General features: G+C 43.0%; 1 protein-coding gene across 5 annotated transcripts in view; it reads right to left on the bottom strand.

The window, feature by feature from the left end:
• Sort1 (sortilin 1) overlaps nucleotides 1-23,980 on the bottom strand; it is an 81,698-nt gene that overhangs the window by 56,307 nt on the left and 1,411 nt on the right. The window lies entirely within an intron of this gene.

Here is a 23,980-nt window from a genome sequence, read left to right as displayed (position 1 = left end):
AGAGAGAGAGAGAGAGAGAAAGAGCGAGCATTGCTGAGTTCATTTTGTTGTTCAATAACCAACCATGGAGTGCCCCAGCTGACACATCTACAACACAAACCCAAACCTTAGGCTCATGGAACATCACACACAAAGGAACAGAAATATTCAAAGAGCCAGAGGACCAGGATATTTGCTACGAGACAGCATCCTTTCTATATGACAAGGAGTTGCACCATGGAATCTTAACAACATGTCCACCTAAGCAAGGTCTCCACAATGGCAACGCTGGTTGAAATCCCAATGTGGATGGGAGAAGTCTCACAGGGTTCCATCTCTAGAGGAATAGCTACAGGCAATGGGTGGCAGCTAGAAAACAGATCGGTCTTCCCCAGGGACAAGCTCTCTGATACGCTAGCCAATCCTTTATTACTCTTCTGTGTAATTAAGTTCATAATTAGAAGGGGACACAGATTGCCACAATCAAATTTGGGAGAGATGGGATTTAGCTACTCAATCCAAATCACAGATGACTTAGAAATTTCAATTCTCTCCTACAAAGTAAACTAAGCAGATAGATGAGTTATCTTCACTGCACCAGATGGGAGATGGGGACGTCTAATTGCTTTCTCAAACAGAACTAAATATAAAGACATAGCAAAGTATTCTTAGGGTGCTTTAAAACAAGAGATCAGAGCCCACACTGACAGACATAATTATAATCCAATCGGCATAATTGAAGTTTTGCTAAGCAGTCTTCGCAGTATAGCTGAACAGTTAGAGGTCGGGTTCCTCCTGCTTCCAGGCAGAACTGCTAAAATGGCGGGAGGCAGAAGCAAGGAGTGAATGGCTTTGTTTTGTCTGTCTAGTCAACAATCACAGAGATTAATAAGAAACCTATCGGGGCTCACTGGGAATTGGGAAACAAAACAAAGAAAGATGGTATTTTACATCTAAAACCCAGAACACATAGAAAACCTGATAGCCATCTCTGCGGAATGTTTTCCACCCAAATATTTCCATCTTCTATTTTTTTTTTTTTTTTTTTTTTGGCTTTTTTGAGACAGGGTTTCTCTGTGTAGCTCTGGCTGTCCTGGAACTCACTCTGTAGACGAGGCTGGCCTTGAACTCAGAAATCCGCCTGCCTCTGCCTCCCAAGTGCTGGGATTAAAGGTGTGCGCCACCACTGCCCGGCTATTTTTTTTTTTTAAGACAGGGTTTCTCTGTGTAGCTCTGGTTGTCCTGGAATTTGCTCTGTAGACCAGGCTGGCCTTAAACTCATAGAGATCCATCTGTCTCTGCCTCCTAGTAGTAGGATCAAAGGCATGCACTCTGTCCATCCCATATTTATATTTTATATTTGTAAAATCATATATGTTCATCATAGAAAATGTAAACAATATGAGGAAGTACAATAAAGGAAATAAAAGTCATTTATAATTCACTACACGGAGATAGTCCAGGCTAATGTTTAATCTTCCTGCCTTCATCACTTATCAAACTAATAAAATAATTCAACAGAGGCACTACTGCCATTTGAAAAGACTTCTCAGTGTACAGAAATTACATGATATATGAGTATGTATATATGCATTAACAACAAAAATGAAGGACCTTCCTTTTCCCCAAGCCCTCCTGCAGCGTAGCTCAGTATGCTCTTCTACAAATGCTGTTGATTGTGCTTTTTCTTAGGAGGTCATATCCAGTTCCACCTACGCACCCTGAACATGTCCAGCCTTCCTAAATGTAAGTCCGTTTCCAGCAGAGCTGGAGCTTTATAGTCTCTGGTGTTCTCTGTGCACACTCAATAAGCATGTGTTGAAAATGATTATAACATATCCTTCCCAAACCACAGCTCCCTTCTCAAAATAGAGTCTGCCTATAAATGGTCTGGTGCCAGCTACTTGGTCACTCAAGCCACCAATCCCAATAGAGAAGCTGGAAGGGAAACAACTCTGAACACAAATTGCTTCGCTTATCTCCTAATTTTCTCTGTGGTCCTCCTGGCTGGGGCTTCAGAGTCTGTCTGTGCCGTTTCCCTTCTGGATGGAAACTGCCTTTGAGGTCAAAAGACCCTCTGAATGCTCTCCATAAATAGTACTAGTGTGGCACACAGGGCTTCCTCAGTAAACGCTGGTTAGCTCTCAGAAGCACAGGCTGAGCTGGAAGCCGCTGAGGGACAGTAGGGCCATTCATACACAAACTTGCTGAGCATCAGAGGAAAAGTGGAGCTGTTAGAGACTCCTGGAACCAGAAGCTTACAGAATGGCACACCAGTGTGCCTTACAAGTCTCACACAGACCATGACCACATGTTCTCTCGGGAGACAAGATAGTACCCGAAATTAAAGTGATGAGTCCCCTGGAGAGGAACAGGGCTAGCCAGGGCTACCACATGTACTGGTCATCACCTAAACATGAGGTTTTGGTTTTGTTTGTTTCCCAGAGAGGGTCTGGTTGCAACAACTGATTAGAAAAAAACAAGAAGTCCCACTAACCACCACACTGGAGTTCGTATTTGTCTTCATCGGACAGTAGCATTGTTACTACTACGACAATCAGGACCTGCACTTTGCATTTTTTATACAATTCTCTGCACAGGAGACTCAGTCTACAAACACACATCACTCATATCTTACTGCTCAGTCTGGGAACAAGGGTTGCTGGATGCCACCAGCAACCTCAGCTTCATCCAAACAACTACAATGGGAACTGACCTAGCTCATTTTAAGAGCTCCCTTGAAAATATAGGCCAGACTTATTAGCTGTAATGGTGGCTTTCCGTCGCCCTTGACCTCCTGCTCCACCCTTCCCATTAACCATTTAACATTTGCTTTTGAAAATGTACAAGCTCATCAGAGCACTCACCTACCTACATAAGTGTGACTCATCGGTCGTATTTCACACTCGGAGATACCTATTACCTTCCGAAGTTAAAAGAGAAAATGAAATCAGGTCAGACAGCATGGCAGGAGCTCAAGCAGGAAAAAAAGAAAGTTCACATGGAAAAGAGGCAAATTGCCGGGCGGTGGTGGTGCACGCCTATAATCCCAGCTCTTGGGAGGTAGAGCCAGGCGGATTTCTGAGTTCCAGGCCAGCCTGGTCTACAGAGTGAGTTCCAGGACAGCCAGGGCTACACAGAGAAACCCTGTCTCGAAAAAAAAAGAAAAAAGGAAAAAAAAAAGAAAAGAAAAGAGGCAAATCCAGGAGATTAAAAGCTCTAGTGGTTAAATCTTGTAAACTTAACATGGACTAGAAACACATGGGAAAGGACCCTTAACGGATCTGAGTGGCCGGTGGATGGGACTGTGGGGGTATCTTTGTGACTGTTAATCGATGGAGGAGGGCTTAGCTTACTGTGGGTGATGCCACCCCTGAGCATCACCTGAGCTGACAGGTGATCCCCAGGTTATACAAGAAAGGTAGCTAAATGTGGTCTGCTTCCTGTCTTCAAGCTCTCGGCCTTAATTCCTGCACTAGTTTCTCTCCATCATAGGCTGTGTGTGGACCGTAAGATGAAGGAAACCCTTTCCTCCTCCTTTTGCTTTTTTTGGTTGTTTTAGTTTACAACAAAACACAAACTAGGGTAAGCACCAAGAGTACAGATGCACTCCGCTCCTTCATGGGGAAGGAACACAATGTCAAGGAAAGGCTGCACAGTTTGGCCCTAGTCAGGAAACAACTCACTGCTGTGAGCAAAAGATTCTAATCTAATCAGTTATCCGGTGTGTGGGGGCGTGTGTTATATGACTGTGTGTTATGTGAGTACATATGTGTGTTATATGAATATGTATGTGTTATATGAATATATATGTGTGTGTTATATGTATATGTGTTGTATATGTATGTGTGTGTTATGAATATGTTGAGTATGTATGTGTGTTATATGAACATGTATATGTGTTATGTGAGTATGTATGTGTGTTATATGAATATGTATATGTGTATGTGTGTTATATGAGTATGTATGTATATTATATAAATATGTATGTCTGTATGTGTGTGTTATATGAATGTGTGTTATATGAATATGTATGTGTATGTATACCTTCATGTGTATTCATGTTCAGAGTCCAGAGGTTGACATCAGCAGTCTCTTCCAACTCATCTCCATCTTATCCCCCTTTGTCTGAAGCTCATCTGGTGCAGAGATGGAGCCTCTAAATTTTAACAACTGACATACACAGTTGTGTGGGAAGCACTCAACAAATATGGAGGCCATTTTCTTTTTTTTAAGACAGGGTCTCACTGGGTGGATCTGGCTGACCTGGAGCTCAATCTGTGAACCACTGGTCTTGAACTTGCAGAGACCCACCTGCCTCTTGCCTAGTGCTGGATTGAAGTGTGCACCATCATGGCTAGCCAATCCATTTTCTTTAAGAACCATTTGAGAAGCCCTAAGAGGAGGAAGAAGTGAAAACTAAGGCCAGATCTATTTAATTTCCTGACGCTAACGTGAGAAAGAGGTATGATATCTCTGCTCTTACAGGGCTTCTGCTTCTGGCCAATAGGATGAGAGGTTCATTTACCCTCCCACAAAACCCCTGAAGAAACTCAGACTATGAGAAATAAATAAGTTTTCTAGCTACCGCACATCAGGAAGTGAGGGATAACGATCCACAGAAGAGGATGAACAGAGGATTCTACAAAGTCCATAGCTTGCTCCCTGGGATTTCCAGGTCACTGGATTAGAACGGGAATGTATGCTGAACCCAGAGTCTACCGAATTGAAGAAATGAGACTGGTAGTGTCCGGAAAACAGAAGCCATGTTAATGTGGGGAAACTTAAGGGGAGAGTTCACAGGTTAGAAGACAAAAGAGGGTTGAGAGGCATAGAAGAAGGAGACTCCAGAGGAGCTGTGGGGCTTTTCTCCATCTCGGAGAGCTCTCGTAGAGGATAGCAATGGAAGAGGTCTGCGATGGCATTAACGGCTGCCTAAGAACAGGAAGAGCTTGAAAGCTGGTGTGCTTGCTCTGTATCACCATTCCATGGTGGCGTTAGCATGCTGCAACGCAGCAAGAAGCAATCGCTAGATAGATGCCTTTGTGCTTCTTAGGATCCACACCTGTGAGCTGAATACACATCTCTTCTCTATGAATTATCCAGGCGTTATAGCAACAGAAAACTGACAGGGGTTTCCCAGTCAGCCAGCTAAGTCTTTGCTGAAGACTGACCAGTACACATACCTGTGAGGAAAACACCAGAGAGCAGGGAGTCAGCTGTAAAGTGTGGAGAGGATAGTGTCTAGACCCCACACAGAACCGCCAAGTCTTGTTCTCTAGAATCACAGAGAATAACTTCGCATGGCAAAGGGATGAAGCACTTAGAAAACTTTACTATAGTATGTAGAAAATACTGTGTCCCAGAACAAAGTTCAAGAATATCTACAGGGACAACAAGGTACCTCAGTAGATAGAGACCCTTACTTACCCCTAGTCACAAGGACTGAGATTCAATCCCCGGGACCCTCACTCTGGAAGGAGAGAGGGTACTCCCCACAAGCTGGTCTCTGATTTCTGCATATGCACGTGTAGTCACATATATGAATAAATAAATACATTTGTAATTAGAAAAGAATATTTATAATACAAAAATGCCTAAGTCCTATCAAGATAAAATTCACAATATTCTGGGCTGGAGGGATGGTTCAACAGTTAAGAGCTTACACTACTCTTTTGGAGAACCAGAGTTTGAGTCCCAGCCCCAATGTCAGATGGTTTGCAAACACTTATAACTCTAACTCAAGGGGGATTTGATGCCTCTGGCCTCTGTGGGAACCTACACACACATATACTCTCTCTCCTCTCTCTCTCTCTCTCTCTCTCTCTCTCTCTCTCTCTCTCTCTCTCTCTGTCTGTCTCTCTCTCTCTCTCTCTCTCTCTCACACACACACACATATACACACACACATACACACACAGAATTAAAAATTTATAAAAATAAATCTTAAAAAAAAAATCTTAAAAACATCACAATATCCAAGATTCAATAATAAATTGCCAGGCATATAAAGAGGAAGAAACATAACTAATAATGAAAAGAAAAATCAAAATTACCCAAAAGTATTCTTAGTATACATGACATCAAAACAGTTATAGCTGTACTCCAAATGCTCAAAAATCAGAGAACAGGTTGACTGTGCTAAGTAAAGACACAAAAGATGTATTTAAACACACACATCTGGGGCTGTGATGGCACAAGCCTGGGCTTCCAGCACCTGGGAGATGGAGGCAGGAGCGCCTCAAGTTTGAAGTGATCCTGTACTACATAGGAAGACAATGTCTAACAAAAGAGGTGCAAAATAAGAGAGAAAAGAAGAGAAAAGATTTCTACTCATCGAGCTAGATGAGTAGAAATGAGAATTACCAGGTATACAATGAAACATAATCCAAGATATAATCAAACAGGTTAGACACCTCACACAAGCTTGGGGGCCTTGAGGAGATACCAGTGTGATCCAACAGAAGTGAGAACTGAGAGAGGAGAGCACACTGAACATGGATAGAGCAGCACTGAGCTGCCAGCAACTTTGAGCCTTCTAACAGACACACAGATAGACACACAGACACACTCAGCATGTAGAGAAGGTTTGGAGTGTGAGGACCAGGAAAAGAAAAAGAAAGGAAGGAAGGAAGGGAGGGATGGAGGGAGGGACAGTCAGAGACAGTCAGAGACAGTCAGATTTTCTGAGTTCGAAGCCAACCTGGTCTACAGAGTGAGTTCCAGGACAGCCAGGGCTATACAGAGAAACCCTGTCTTGAAAAACAAAAAAAAAAACCCAAAGAAAATACTAGGAGTGATGTATTATTTTGAAATATATAGTTAATATGTTTGGAATTATTTAAAATTTATATTGAGAAAAATGTACTTTCACTATTGCTGTAGACAAATGTCTACATAAGACTGTTAAATCGATTGTTTTATATCAAAAAACTTTTATAATACTTATTTTTATTGTTATAATATTTTATAAATTTTAAGGAATATGACAAAAAAGATATTGTAGGTATTGTAGGGGGTCTCTGGGAGGAGCTGGGGTACAAAAGGGAAACAAGAATGTGATTTAATTCTAGTTACTTAAAATATGTTTTTAAATGTTAACAAATTCAGATAAATTGAAATCATGTAACTTATCATAATGCAATAAAAGTTAAAAAAAAAGAAGAAAGAAAGAACAGCTCACGAACCCTCAGCAAACAAGATATGTGACAGGCACTGTATCATACCTCATCACACCCCCATTGTCTGATGCGACTGAGGAGAAAAGGCTTGATGCCAGCACACAAAGGCAAGAAGAATGGCAGTATTTTTTTTTTTTTTTTTTTTTTTTTGCTTCTGAAGAACAAAGCAACTCAAAAGGTAGTGTGGTTCCAGCATGGTGGCCCAAACTTGTAGCCCCAGTCAAAACACTCTTATAATCTAATATGCATATATTTGAGACAGGTTCTTGATATGGTCCAAGCTGGCCTTGAACTCACACATCTCTTGCCTTGGCCTCCTGAGTAATGGGATTACAGCAGGTACCAGTTTGTCTAGCTTGGATGTTTTCTTTCAAAGTTACAATAAAAGGGACTGAACCAGTGGGAAGATGTGAAAGAAGCTAAGTGCAATCTTTACGGAACAAAGAAAAAAAGAAAAGAAAAAAAGGCTATCCTAGTCCATAGCTCTGAACACTCAAAGTGACCTCTTCTCAGGTATTGCTGTCATGGCTCTTGTGGTCATCTTCTGTATTAAGGTTATTCACATACTTGTCCATTTTGAAGTTACTTTTGTTGTTGTTGTAATTCAGTGCTGGGTACTGGACAAAGGGTGTGGTCTGTGCAAGTATTCTGCACAGAGCTATACCTCTGCTCCACGCCATGAGTTCTCAATGGCAGACATCACAGTGCGGTACAAATGAAGATCTGTATACACAGACACAAGACCTTATAGACAGAAGTGGGGACAGATGGCAGAAGGCAGCTGCACAGGTGGAACACACAGGAACATAAATGCCCGTCTTCTGAAAACCTTCCAAGGGTAACTGCAAGGGCTAATCTTGATTATTAACTTGATGGGATTTGGAATCAGCGAGGCAACAAATCTCCCGGACTTTGAGACATCTCTAATATAGCTGGGAAGAACTACCCGAATGTGGGTGGCACCATTTCCTGCACTTGAGGCTGGGGCTGAATAGCCAGGGTTTCCCCCTGGGCTGGCAAGCTGGGCACCATACTTCTTTCTTTCTGCCTCCTGCCTGGTATGCAGTGTGATCAAGTTCCTGCCACCCACAACTTCCCTATCACCATCGCGGTGGGAGTGTATGCACCCTCCAACTGTGAGGAATCTTTTTTAAGTTGCCCTGGCAGGTGTTCTGGGAGCAACGAGGCAAATAGCTGATGCAGAAACTACAAGGAAAATGTTATTAATATCACCCAGGAGAGCTAAGTATACAGTGAATGCTGATAAACACTCGTTAAAATAATCTCAGGGTCAGGATAAATCAAGTTAAGTTTAAACCAGAAAAAAGAATAAAAACACACAAAAGGGGGAAATGCCTGATGCTTGAGGAATAGTACTTCGTCTTGAAAGACCCAAAGAACACTGAGATGAGGTCATACATAACTTACAGCCAGCAGTACAAAGAGCTGAAAATAATCAACTCACTGATCCACTTATTCTAATCAAGAAAGAATTATATACATAATATATTATAATTATATATATGGAGAGAGAGAGAGAGAAAGGGAGAGAGAGAGAGAATAAAGCTTTATGGCTAGGAAAAACCCTCAAAGATAGAATAATTCTTTTACTAAAATATTATATTCCTAGTGAATATTCTAGAAGTAAAAACCCAAACTACATAATAACATCTAACAGTAGGAAGGCGAGCAAACAGAAAAATGAATGTCTATCACAAGCAACATTAAAAAAGAAAAAAAGATGTCATGGCCACTGTGGTGGCTCACACCTGTGACAGCACTCTGGGGGCTGAGGCAGAAGGAGTTAGTCCAAAGCCAGATCCAGTTAAGTAACAAGACCCTGATCCCTGATTTTTTTTTTCTTTTAAGTTACATGTGAGCTGTACACAGTCCCTAAAATGCTGGGAGACATCCAGTTCTGGTACAGAACAGGTTCTCAGTCTAACCTAGAATCCTGAAGAGGTAAAGAATTCACCACAAAGAGAACAGAGCTGGTTTGGTCAACCAAATATATGTAATAGAAAGAGACCAGAATTTAAAAAAAAAAATTAAAACTTTATAAATATGCTGTTTCTCTACTAACAGGCCAAAACCAGTATCCAAAGGAAACAGTATCAAAAGTTTCAGTTAGTGAGGCAGAAAACCAGTTTGATTCTTTTAGGAGCAAACGAACATGAAATGATCGTAGCTTCCAGAGAGAGTTATTAATTCCTGTCCCCTCTACTGGCCTAGGGACAGAGAAGATAGATCAATGGACAAAAGCAAAAACGGGACAGACAAGGTTTCTTTTAGTAGAGGACAAGGTTAGCACTTCCGACCAGTGGCAGGAGTGGGGTTCTAACTCAAACTTCGCTCTCACATTCTAAATGGACCAAAGGCTTAAGCTCACTCAAACTGGGTGAATACATTTATAATCCTTCAGAGGACTTTGACTAAAAGTGATACAAAGTCCAGAGCCCATGAGGACTTACCTTGACTATTTTTGAAATTATATACTAACATTCCAAAGAGAAAGTTGATAAAAGCTTGGAAAAATTATTGGCACTGACAAAATATTGTTAGATTAAGAGTTTTCAAATCAAAACAAGGATCTCATCAGGTGTCTGGTGAGAGAGGCCTGTAGTCACAGTGCTTACAAGGTGGAGGTCATAAGATCACATGTTCAAAGCCAGCCTGGGTCTTTCTTTAGACCCCTCTGATAGAAGAACCATGGATTAGCTACATGACTGAAGAAGTGGACTCTGTGTTAGCCATGAAAATTTGTTCCACAATCCTTCCTTATAGAAAAAGAATATTGGGAAGAATTCCATTTAAAATATGAATAGCATGGGTTCAATCACCAGCACTCATAGGGCAGCGCTGAAATGACTCCTAACTCCAGGTCCAGGGGATCCAACATTCTCTTCTGGCCTCTGCAGCACACATGTGGTACACAGACATATATACTGGCAAAACACCCACATACATAAAATAATAAAATAAAAATACCAGCAGTAGACTTTATGGGGACACATTCCTCTTCACTGCTTTCACGCTGTATTTCTGGGTGGTTTGTGAGCCACCAAGCATAGTGCTGGGAAATCAACTTGGGTGTCCTCTATGAGCAGCAAGTGCTCTTACCCACTGAGCCATCCCCCCATATTAGTTTATTCCTATTTATGTTACTCTGGCTAACAGACAGATGCATCAGAAAGCTGAGGACAGGGTCAGGAAGACCCTGCCACCCAGAGCCACAAGAACACAGGCAGCCTGGCTGGAAGGCAGATTTTAATCCACACCCTGACCTTGTCATTCACAGAAGCCCTGCCCTGCCTTCCTGGTAGTCATTTTCAGAGCTTTTGTTCACTCCAATGGAACTCTGGGAAGAGGGAAGTTCTGGGCAGGAAGTCACTGGTTGGCATCAATAGCATTGATCATCTGATGGTAGAACAGGTTTTCAGGAAATCTCCCTAACCATGCTAGAAAGTAGGGGACAGTTTGTTACCCCGTTCTCTGAAGATGTCCATCTGAGTGTGGGCAAGGCAAGCCTCTGCCTCCTGCCTCTTAGCTCAGAAGGCCCACACACTTCAGACCATGGGGAACACAATGCCCACTTCTGCAGTCATGTGGATAATCTGTGGCTCTGGCAGAGGTGAAGAGAGACTCACGAAACACAACATTCTTCACAGAAATAACTTCATCTTCACACCTAATTAAACTGGAAGCCTAATTAAGTCACTGTTACTATAAGCTTGAAGAACTTGAGGCTGGTTCAAAGAGTCACAGCTTGGCAAAACTGAGTCATGAGAAACTTGTGCCTATCTAGTTACATTGATTTAAAAGTCAAATACTGAGAATTAACACTTGCCCCAGTGACCTGAGAGTCCAGTTTATCAGAGAGGGCTGCAGGCTGAGGCACATGCAGATGGTTCTGCAGGAGTGGCAGCTTCTGGCAAGCAGAGAGAAGACAATGGTAGCATACTGTAAACTTGCCTTCCTTCAACAAACCAAGTCCCCTTGGTGTCTGTGGGGAATGGGTTCCTGGACCCCTGTGGATACCACATTCATGATGCTCAGGATCCTTGGCCAATGTCATAGTGTTTACACATAACCCTCATATCCTCTGTATCTTAGATCACCTCTAAATTACTCTTAACATATGTAATATGTAAATTATAAAACATATAATATGTAAAAGCAGTCACACTGGGTTACCAAAGACAGGACAACGAAAATGTCTGTGTGTTCAATACAGGCAAAAAAAAATTTTATAAAATTTTAAAATTCAAAATTAATTGAATCTATGAATGCAGAAACCATAACTGCAAAGGGTTGACTATTGCTCTGCTGGAGCCTATTCAGAGCCCCAGGGGGAAAGCAGGCTCTAAGTTTGTGTACTGGGATTCTGTAAACAGACTTCTCTCCTGCAGAAACATAAACATTAGGGCCCACATGCCAGACCACCTATAGAAGATGCCTGTCAGTGTGCACGGGAGTGTGGCTACAGAAGCGCATACAGCCTGCTTCAGTAACGAGCTGGAGAGGAAAGAAAAACAGAAATCATCCTCTCTCTTGGGAATCCACTTCCTTGAGGGTAAAAATGAATCATCCTTCTCCATGCACAGAGCTAAGGCTCCAGGGGCACAGTTTTCATGGCCCACCAAGACAGGGACTCCAGACTTAAGCTTCCAAACTCCACACAGGAACAGGAACAGGATGCATGGCATGCAGGTCTGCAGCACAACACGGGCAGGAAGATAATCTTTACAGAATTTAGTTCTGTTAAAAGAGGCACTGCTAGAATCGGAAAACATGGGCCAAAAATAAGATCACAAATGTTCCAGTTCTCATGGAAGCTATTCTTAGAAATGGAAAAAAAAAAAAAAACCTAAACATTAAAAAAAAATGCAAGTTTTCAAAAATCTATTCAATTATTCAGAATTCTCTGAGAGGCAGGGTGATAGGGAGAACACTGGGCTAATAATCAGGTGGCCTGGGTTATTTTCAGCTCTGCCAGAAGCCCTGTGAACTTGGGCAGTGTTGCCTAACTTCACGGTGGGGGTAGGGCGCTGCAGTGACAGTCTTTCTCCCTGGTCTCTGAGCATTTCAATTCTGTGACTCAGCAATACTTTAGCCTCCCCATTCTCATTCTTACTGCTAGAGAGCTGGGGGGCTGGAGGGTGGGGTTAAGTCAACAAGACAGCTCCATAATTCCAACAGCCATGTTACAAGAGTGACCCTGCATTATTTAGATCCTCTGAGGAGCAGGAGGAAGGGAGTGGTGCAGACCTCTGATGCAGTGGAATGCACGTGTTAGGAAGCTATGCATTAAGTTATGCATTAGACCTCTGGGAGAAAACTGCACGCCATCATTCTAATCAAGGTACCAACATCTTCTCTCTTTGTAGCTTATGGAGGAAACAGATTAAATCTGGGGAAAGGTGCACTGAGAAACAGACCCACAACAGCAGCAGGAAGGGGCGGGATATTGCAGGATATAGCTCCTGCAGGATGAACAAACAAAAAGCCTTAAGCAAGCCGACTGCAGCCTAGGAATATAGGCCAGCAAATACCGGAGAAAACAGCCCCAGGTTTCCGAATAGCCCTTTAGGCACTATACAACACACAACATTAAAGTCACATGAGTTCTGGGATAGTCTGACCCAGTCTCTTAATGCTCTGGGACCATAGAGCCAACTAAAAAGGCCAACACATTTTAGAAAACAAAAATTCATTGAAAGCAACAAAGTCTTTTTGGCACTTCCAGGAGTAGGCTTGTTTTTTTTCAGAGATCCAATTTTATGAAACAATTCATTTCTAATCCTACCCAACAAATGAGATACATTTCACCATTTTGTTTTTTACGTCCAAGTCCTGACTCACAGGAAGGCCAATGACTGAGAGCTGCTTGCTGGTTGTGGGCCACGCTGCCAGAACTGGAAGCTGGCTGTTCAGCCTTCGGGTGTGGGAACTTACTTCCTCACTCCCTCTGCTACACCACCACGCTGGCTTTCTTCCAGATCTTGGGTACATGAAGCTCTTCCTTGCCTCAGGCCTTGTGAACAGCTGTTCTCCGCCTGGAGAGTTCCTCCTGGCAAAATCCTATCCCTCTTCAGTATCAACTTAAGAAATATCTCAGCAGGACCTTGGTCCTAGATAAAAGGGCCTCATTCTCCAGTGGTTGCTTCTTCCCTTACCATATTCATAACTATACATTGTTTGTTGGGCATTTTCTCATTGGTTCATAAAGCACACAGATATAAAATATAAGGCAGGGACTATCTGCTCTTTGTTCACATCAGCTACCACGAACCGGCATCCTAACACATGTGAGCTCATTAAACCATTGGATAAAAATAATAACATTTTAAAAATAGGGTCTCGCTGTTCCGGCTAGCCTCGAATTCCCTACATAGCGTCTGATGACCTGGAGCCTGGTCCTCCAGTCTTCCTGCCTCCACCTCTGCCATGGATGACAGGTGTGTGGCTGAGGAGCAAGCCCAGGGCCTTACTTCTGCAGTTAGGAGAGCACTCTACCAGCAGAGGCACATTCCCTTGACACTCGAAGAAGCATTTATTAAAGCAGTATTAAATATTATTATAAAGCACCATTTCTACTTTATAAATGAAGAAAGGTGCTCAGAGACATTACATAATCCACCCTATGTCACACAGCTGGTCAGTGGAGTGACATGGTTTCCAAGTCACATCTGCCCAACTCCAGACAACCCATCTAAATGCTACTTTTTCTTCAACATCGAATGAGACAAATGAACTCAAGACAGGAGCTGGTCCTTACCTTTAAAGAGTCTACAGCCTGCAGACAGAGCCTAAATAAACCAAACTGAACATAAGGCTGAATACTAAGTACTGTGCGAGATGGTGGAACTAGCTGGCTGTTACAGGAGAGAACAGGAAGAAGCAGTGAGGTGGGAAGGGCCTTTTAGACAAGGTGTGACACCCCCCCCCCCCAGAACAAAGCAGGTAGACAGCAGAGCTTAGGAGACTGTGGATGGAGGATTAATGTAAGTCCAGAAGCTGTGATGAGAGGTGTGTTAAAGAAGCATGTGTATAATAAAACAATTCCTTCAGCATCTGGCCTAACACCCTACCAAGCAAAGGTCCTGAAAAGACCTATCACATTGATATTTCTGCAGCTGCGTGAAAAGGTACCATGGCTACTCTACTGAGGAAGGGTTAAAATATGCAAGGGGCTGTCCCGCCCCCCACTAATTACAATAAACTGAAATTCAAAGGAAAAGAAAAGTCTAAACTACAAGCAGACTGCCTATATAGCTGAAAGTTATTTAAAACTCACTACTTACCTGCAACTATCTTAACCTAATGAGCATGTAGCTGGTGATTTTTTTACCAGGTTATTAATTTGATCACTATTCCCTCTCCATCATCCATAGCTTGAAGAACGTCAGTTTGAGGGGATGGTCTGGGAGTGGATACATATGTATAAAATTGCCAAAGAATGAATAAAAAAATATTTTTAAGATAGAAAGTCACTTTGAAATGACATTCTGGAATGTAGAAGCATATGACTTTAATCTCAGCACTCAGGAGACAGAGGCAGATATGTCTCTGTGAGTTTGAGACCAACCTGGTCTACAAAGTAAGTTCCAGGACAGCCAAGGCAACATAGAGAAACCTTGTCTCAAAGAAAGGAAGAAAGGAAGGAAGGAAGGAAAGGAAGGAAGGAGAGAGGGAGATAGGGAGGTAGGTAGGGAAGGAGGGAGGGAGGGAGGGAGGCAGGCAGGCAGGCAGACTCTTCCCTCTCTACCCAGCTCTGCCTTTACCAAGTCCAAAACCATAGTCACTCATTGGTGTTCCAGAAGGGCTGGTCCAGGAGCACTGCCCAGGAGCATGGCCCTATCTTCTTTGGATAATAAAATTCACCAAGCTCAAGCTCTTTACATTAAATGATGAAATGTTTACATAGAATTTACCTATTTCTTCCCACCAATATTAAAACCATCTCTATCTACAATAACCAATACTAGTTGTGATTTTTGTCTAGAGAATATTTAAGTACAAAATAGTGTCCATAGATGTTCATTCTACATCCCATGTGTCTGTGAGAGAGAGACAGAGACAGAGACTGAGTGTGTGTGTGTGTGTGACAGAGACACAGAGAGAGACAAAAAGAGACAGTGACAGAGTGTGTGTGAGTGTGTGACAGAGTGTGTGTATATGTGTGTACATGTATGAGTGTATGTGTACGTAGGTTTGATGCATGGGTGTGTATGTGCTTGTAAGAAGGTGGAAATGTGTGTCCATATACACCAGAGGCCAGAGGTTGATAGCCAGTGTCTTCCATAGTCACTCTCCACTTTATTTTTGAGACAGGGTTCTCGCTGAACAGGGAATTTGCTCCTTCAAGTGGATTGGCTGGCCAGGAAGCCCCAGGAATCCTGTTTTTGTCTCCCTGTGCCCTCATACCTGGCTTTTCATGTGGGGTCTGAGGATCAAACTCAGGCCCTGTGCTTGACTGGCAAGTACTCTGTGGGATAAACTATTTTCCCAACCCATAGATAGAATTTGAAAAAATATTTTAAATTCATAGATGTGGGATTCGTAGATGTGGATTCACAGATACTGAGAATCTAGTATATGTATTTCTTAATACAAAGTTGGATAATGTGAGTACCCTGAATTCCCCAAGAATACTGTATAAACAAATATTTAAGCATCTAACTAGTGATACATTAGAAGTTTGTAGATATACCTCTAAGACATTCTCAATAAGAGATGGGTCCATAATAAACCTCAAATTTTAACTGTATAGTGACCCTAAGAAGTAGATATTAGATTTGTCTTTTTATCAATAAAAAATGGGGTTAAAAAAGATTAATGTGCTTATGATCACCACTAAAGTTCAATACCTGGGATCCTGTAACACATCTGCCTTCAAGCATGAACTCAAACATGAACTAAAACCTGATGTAATCACAAAGGTTAAAAACAGAGTAAGTCTATAACATATGCTTCTTATATGTCGGCCAATCTTCACTCACCCCCTTGTGGCCCCCAAACCCAGCAGCCAACCCTGCCAGGAGAGAAAAATGAAGGAATGTATGCCTCATACAGCTCCGTTAATGCACAAGCTCAGGAGATTGGCTCAGGGCTGTATTTATTAGGACTGACAACTGGGCCCTATGGAGGCTGTGACAGATCAACAGGCTTATTAAGAAATCATAGCTGGGCATGGTGGTATATGCCTTTAATCCCAGCACTTGGGAGGCAGAGACAGGTGGATCTCTGTGAGTTGCTGTTATACAGAGAAACCCTATCTTGGAAAAAAAAAAAGAAAAGAAAAGAAAAGAGAAAAGAAAAAATTATACTAGTCACACTCACAGGGTATTTTAAAGTTTCCAAAGTCTATCTACTAATGCTTTCTCTTCAAAGCCTCAAGGTGATATTACATTTTATCCAAGGGAGCCTGGAGGCTTAAAAGGCTGACTGAACTCTACTGAGGACACTATAACCTTAAGGAGCAGAAAGGTTTTCACCACTATACAACTTGGAAATGGAGTCTATAGCCTTGCCTTACCTCTACGGCAGGCAAATGTATTGACTTAAACCTGTTCGTGAACTCCCAAATGCAGCATCATGTTGGGACACCTGGTACACCCCCAGCTCTCAGCCAGGGAGCTGTCTTAGCCCCAACAGTAGAACTAAGGCATGTGACTAGAAGGACCTAACAATCTAGCTTTAACAGTAGATGCAAGGGTGGTGACTAACAATCTATTCAGGCTGCTGAACACAGGAGCAGCCAGCATTCAACCTTGTCCTGGAGTTCATGAATATTCAGACAACAGAAATGCAGTCATGGACATCCAGGTTTTTCCTACTTTGCTTCCCATTCTCCTTCAAGAATATCCAGAGTTGGGGTGGTGCGATGGCTCAGAGGGCAGAAAGAGATGCTTGCTCTCAGGCCCGAATACCTACAAGATGGCAGGGAAGGAAGACTCCTGAGAGCAGAACAGTTAGTTCCATGATCTTCTCATGCTTGCCATGGCATGTGTGTACCTGTACTAACGCACACACACACACACACACACACACACACACACACACACACACACGTGTGTGCGCGCGCGCACGCACGCACACGCCCAGAGTCTGAATGTATTCCCTAACACCCTCACACCTCAGGGCCACCCTGTCCTTCAGTCGTCTTTCTTGTTGGACATATTTCTCCAGCCCACAGCAACAGGCAGCTTATGAATGGGATGGATGTTCTTTTCTGTTTCTCTAATGCTACTTCTGGTTTCCTTTCTAGTATCAGGCATCAGGCCTAATACTTTCTGTTAAAATACTTCCACTGATGATCTTTCGCCCATGTTGCCTGATGCCCCCATTCCTCTTCCCTAAACAGCTATCAAGAATATTTCTCCCATGCTTTCATGGACTCATCAGTTATTCTCATCATCACCTCTCTCCAAGCAGCACATCATACCCATCCACAGAGCCGCTCTCATATCTTCCCATCTTAGCCTTTACAGATCTCTCTACCTTGCGGTCCCAGCCCTGCCCCGTTGAGGTCCTTCCGCCTTCCTACAGACTCCCAGGGAGCCACCTCTGAATATCAAAATCTGTTCACTGGCACCAGTAGTTTAGTTTTGTTAAGACACACCCCTGGGCTCCACTCAGCACACAGTAGGGGGCTCATGAACTGTTTAAATGGATAGCACCTACCTAGTACATTAAACAAGATAACTTTGATAAAACTAGAGAGTATGCTTCTCTAATTAAAAAACAAAACAAAACAAAAACAACAAAATAAAACAAAAAACAACCATGGGGGAATATGCCTTTAATCCCAGCACTCAGGAGTCAAAGGCAGGCAGAGCTCTGTGAGCTCCATGCCAACTTGGTCTACAAAGTTCCAGGACAGTCAGGGCTGTTAGAGAGAACCCCTATCTCAGAAAAGAAAGAAAGAAAGAAAGAAAGAAAGAAAGAAAGAAAGAAAGAAAGAAAGAAAGAAAGAAAGAAAGAGAGAGAGAGAAAGAGAAAGAAAGGAAGAGAAAGAAAGAAAAAGAAAGGAAGAAAGAAAGAAAGAAAAAACAAAATAAAATATTATGAAGGCCAGAGAAGTAAAATAATTCTCCAAGACCACAGAGCCATGAATGCAGGAGAGCCACAACTCAAAGCTGAGTAATAAGATATGTCTTGGGCATTTTGTAGGCAACAAATTAATGTTCTGGATTCCTCATGACAAAGAGCAAGTGCCATATAATCAGGTTAGAGCTACCTTGTCTGAGAAGAATTAAAGTGAAACTGCCTCTCCTAGCATAATCTCTTGGCCCTTCAGGGAGTTGAACCAGACTTGCAAACTGGCAGGAGTACCACATCTGTGTCGGAGCTTAACAGCCTGAGCAAAACCTTAGCTAAAGCCAATACAGAGGGCTAGTAGTTGAGTCCTGAAGGAACCAATGCTCATTTTCTTCTGATGACAGTAAATCAAGTCACAGTTAATCACAAGCTATCTTCACAGGTGCATAGACTCAAAGTCAGCCAGCCACATAGTTTCAAATACTCATGTTGCCGAAAAGAGGACAAATGAAAAAAAGTTAGAGTTTAGAAAAAAAGAAAAAAAAAAAAAACCAGACTACAACAAACCCCATATTTACTGCTGCAGAGTTACTGGATCTGTGTTTGGGCTATCCAAACTAGTAGTTTTTATTAGCATTAAAATTCTCAGCCAACAAGGGATGATAAAGTACTACTCTCCCTAAAATAAGAGGCAAGGATTCTTCATGATTGCCTGGAAAACATCCTACTGTCTTTTGAAAATGCTCACATGCCACTGAAGAAACTTCTGAGGGTGGCAGGCCACCACCCCAGATATGAAATCCACACTACGTGCAAGCTCAACCAGCAAGCTGAGCAGCCAACATTCTGCTAAACTTGGAATCAACCAATAAACATGTGTGATCACAACCTCTGGCCTCTTTTTCCACGTGGGGCCCAGAATTTAAAACAAAACAAAACAAAACATTTTTATGCTAATCCAAAACTTCTAACGTCATTGTAGATGGGGGACTGAGGGACAGAGACTGAAACACCAAACAGAACATGGCCTGACAGCACAGGCTTCTCAGCAGAGGGCCTTACAGCACAGGCTTCTCAGCAGAGGGCCTGACAGCACAGGCTTCTCAGCAGAGGGCCAGAACCTGGGTTTTTACAGTGGTTTCTCGAGGCTGCATTAAGAGTTGGAGAAGGAACAATGGCCTCCATATTTAAATAGACCCCACACATCCAGCTTTCACCTAACAGTCTATTGATTCCAAGAGTCTGTCTGAATGCCTTCAATCCAGCTATCTCAAAACTACATTTACTAACCCATTTCTGAAGGGAGTCACAGTTAAACAACGGACCACCTAGACCAGACACATACAGAATGCTTTGTTCTTCATGCACCATTGCCCCTGAAACCCACCTACACATAGACCTTGAGGCCACAAAGTGGGATGAACAAGCTTGTTTCTAAAAATACAAGAGAAGTTCTGGTTACCAGGGCAGAGAACTGGGAAGTACTAGAAATTGCCATACACAGTAGCTATTTTATAATATATTGGGGGCCAACATAATATAGCTTTTTCTAGAGCTGATTACATGTCCAATTTGATGGGTTTTCTGCCTCAACATCAGTTTCTCATCATACAAAACAGCCTAGCCTCATTTCTCCTGCCTCAAAATGAAGTTCTAACTTCCAGGATGATGGAGATTGAGGTGATGGGAGATAGGCCAGAAAGTGAGGAGGAGGAGGAAGAGGAGGAAGAGGAGGAGGAGGAAAAAGAGGAGGAGGAAGAGGAGGAAGAGGAGGAAGAGGGGAAGAGGAGGAGGAGGAAGAGGAGGAGTAGGAGGAGGAGGAGGAGGAGGAAGAAGGTGAGGAGGAGGAGGAGGAGGAGGGAAAGGAGGAGGAGGAGGAAGAGGAGGAGGAGGAGGAGGAGGAGCTCTGCAAATGGCAGAGCTCAGAAGAACATGCGCTAGCCTGACATGAAAAAGCAGACAGTTGGCACTGGCAAGATGGCTCAGCAGGTAAGAGTACTGACTACTCTTCTGAAGGTCCTGAGTTCGGATCCCAGCAACCACATGGTGGCTTACAACCACACAAAATGAGATCTGATGTCCTCTTCTGGTGCATCTGAAGACAGCTACAATGTATTACGCCAGAGTGAGCTGGGCCATAGCCAAGCAGAGGTCCTGAGTTCAATTCCCAGCAGCCACATGATGGCTCACGGCCATCTGTACAGCTACAGTGTACTCATACACATAAAATAAATAAATAAATCTTTTTTAAAAAAAGAAAAAGCAGAGAGTCAGTCATTGTCATTATTGCAGGAAGAAAGATCCTTTAGAAGCTGGCCAGAACAAGGACTACTTCCAGTTACCTTCCCCAGCAAAGACAAAACTCACAATTTGCAATTCGTAGAGGCAAATGTTTGAGGCAGCAGTGAACTTCCCTAACTATTATGCCACATTCCTTTTCAGCCATCTGTCACACCTGGCTGGCCTTCTACTCTCATGCTAACCAAAGCTCCCCCTTCTGCAGAGCAGCCTTTCCTGAGGTGGATGAGAATTCCTCACAGCGGCTGATGGTTCCTCCCAGAATCCCAAGCGCGTGTGTTGCTTTCACATCCCGCTCAGAGCAGTCTGCGTGGCAGAGGACTCTTTCTGCGGAGTGGGGGGCACACTACTCACTCTACTTAACCAGGACCAAGAAAGCCTAGGTTTTCATGCCTTGACCCAAACATGAGTGGCAGTAAAGGGGCTTGTAAAATGTGAGATAAACTAGAGAGTGGAAGTGGAGTGTGGAAATGGAGGGAGACAGAACGAGAGGACAGAGTACTGCTGGGAAAAGTGAGGCAGCCAGGAAGTTCTGAGGTAGTTAAAGGCAACAACCTTCAGATTTCCGGGTGCTACAAAGGTCTGCTGAACCCCAACAGGCTGAGAGTAGCAGCTCCCTGAACCAGGCAGTGGACACACTGAGTCCTGTCAGCCTGGACTCAGCTCTGCCAGTAGGGCAAACAAACACAGGCATTCTTCTCAGTGCCGAGGCCTTACAACAGCCTCTCTACACGGCCTGTTTACTTAAGAAACCAGATGCTTTTCTTTGATTTCAGGGTAGGAGTTGGGAAGTTATGTGTAAAGCGGTAGTTAGTGACAGGAGCGAGAGGGAGGAGAGAGAGTGAGCAGCAGCTCCTGGCCCTATTAATCATGAACTTTTAAGGAAATTATCCAATGGTCTGTACACAGGAATGAGAAGGAAACTATGTCAGCCACCGCTGTAACTCTGGCCAAGGCGTTTCTGCTGTTTCTTTACGGCAGACGTTCATGCCTACCCTCAAAGGGGTGCTTCTGGAGGAATGTTTTGAAGCAACCTAACTTAGCAACCAACATTAATAAAAGACTTCTGGGCCTGCTCAGTTTCTCCTCAACGTACGAAGGTTATGTGTGCTGTGAACACTCCAAGCACATGAAGGCGACAATCAGTTAATACTGGGGCCTGACACCAGTTTGGGGTTAAGAGCAAAGGAAGGCTACTGAGTCTAAAAAAGTTTGTGGATGATCCCTAACTGCTCCCAGCAAATGCTTGTAAGTATCAGAGACTGTAATCCACTAATACAGAGCGTATTTTTATACATTCTTGTTTGTTTCTCATAAGCATGCATGCTTAGCTCCATTTTAAAGAGTAGGAATGAGACATGGAAGCTTAAGTAACTTAGTGAAGATAACACAATAACATAGAGAGGACCCAAATGCACATAGGGCTGGCCTCATGGAGGGCCCCATGGCACGGCAGTGCCTTTCCTTGGCATGCCAAACCTTCAGAAAGAGATCAGGAAGTGTAATTTTTTTTTTTTTTGTAAGATGTAAGTGGTGAACTTCTGCCTGTGTCTTGTTGCCATTCTCTTTGCCGTTTTAGTAACAGCCAGTTCTTCTTCTGTCACTTTCTTACAAGTCTATTGTTCCTATGGATAATACTGTAACTAGGAAAACGTATTTTCTCTGCTCACTTAAATCCCAGAGAGAACTGAATCATTACGACCTTGATTTGAACAACACACGCCTTGAAAATAAACACAGCCCACATGAAAGGAAACCTCGAGAGAGACGGGGGAGCTTCAGGGGAAAAGGGTTTCATGAGTGATGGAGACCATGCCACTGCATAGGGTGGAAGTCTCCGAAAGTCACTAGACAGGCATACACTCTCTTTTGTAGATTTCTTAAGATTAAATGCTGGGGCCGAAAATATGGCTTAATGGTAGAGCAAGCATTTGCCTAGTATGAGCAAGGCATGGGGTTCAATCCCCAGCGAATGCTAAAACCTGTACTGTCAAGTCTGAATTACCTTCATAACTTGGCAGCCCCTTACCCCACCCCATCTCTGGACCTTTGGAAAGCATTCAGGTACACTCATGATAGGACAGGAAAAGAATACCAGGTTGAGTGACATAAGAAATAAGAACTTCTGCTTTGGGGAGAAGAGGTGGATTGGATCCTTTCATATTATTTTGAAAAAAATCACCCTAATCACACCTTCCTACTTCAGTGGTCTGAAAACATAGTGTCTCTGACAATAAGTAAGTAAATACATTGTTCTGAGATGCTGCTGCTTTTGCCTCCCCCTGTTACAAAGGATGCCGCCACACTAGATCTCTTCATTCCGGTGTACAGTGATGAATTATTACATCTGAAAACAGCAGGCTACTTCCCAATTCCTGAGAGGAAGCAGAACCTTCGAAAACTAATGCAATGATTTCTAAACCGAAGGCTCTACTTTTTTTCCCCCCGATTACAAAAAGGATGAACTCTCTTTTAAGAAAATGCTATGGAAGGGTAACAACTGGGGTGGGAGCAGTCAGAGAAAACAACCTTACAAGCTGTAACTAAGTAAAATGAACTAGAGAAAGCCCTTCGCCTAAGAACTTCAAAGAAGAACCAGGTTTCTCGGCCTCTTTCTTTGGAACTGGTATACAATAAGTGACATTCAACCAGGAATTGTTGCAGATTTGAAGATAGGTCATCCAGCAAGAGAAGTATTTGAGAATGTTGGGGCTTGCTGCTACAAGGAAGCTGTGAGCCTGGAATAATCTGCATGAAGTATCCGTGGCAAAAAGTAAATCCCTCTCAACACCCTACAATTCTATGTTCTTCATTTAATAGGAAGACTTTCCAGTTCTCATTCCACGCTCTCTGATTGGAGAATTAGGTCACAACTAACAAGTATGGATCTCAAAAGAAAAAAGCCCAAGGGGACACTGAGATTTGGGGGATACTGAGATGGAATGTAAACAAAGAACAGGTACAGAACTCCAGCCACCCACGACCACCTCCATGAACATTTTCTCTTTGGAAAAAAGAAAAGACATAACACAGAAAATACACTGAACTGAAAGTGCCTTTCTCATACGTGGGTTGCAACAATTGTTAATTTTAGAAAAAAAAGAGGAGGAGGAGGAAGATGTCCTAGTTGCTGAAACCAAGACTTTCCTAACAATTTCTCAATGCAGCAATGTGTCAAGGTTCAGAGACTTGTGCCCAAAACAGAAGCACCACAACTCTGAAAGTCTTGACAAGAGCAGGCTTAAAGCAGACTATCTGCAGCATGTTTCATAGTTATTAGAAATTAGGACAGGATAGAGGTGTCCGGATAAGGGTTCAACACAAGGTTAGAAGTCAATTTTGAAGGAGTGAGACAGATCACAGGATCTCATCTGGCTGCAGGTCACACACAAAAGCCAATACCAGAGTGGGGCAGTGGTGGCGCACACGCCTTTAATCCCAGCACTTGGGAGGCAGAGGCAGGCGGATTTCTGAGTTCA

Source organism: Mastomys coucha, unplaced genomic scaffold, assembly GCF_008632895.1.
Source record: "Mastomys coucha isolate ucsf_1 unplaced genomic scaffold, UCSF_Mcou_1 pScaffold16, whole genome shotgun sequence".
Taxonomy (NCBI): Eukaryota; Metazoa; Chordata; class Mammalia; order Rodentia; family Muridae; genus Mastomys; species Mastomys coucha.
Note: the sequence above shows the minus strand (reverse complement) of the source record. Positions and strands in the feature narration are given on the sequence as shown.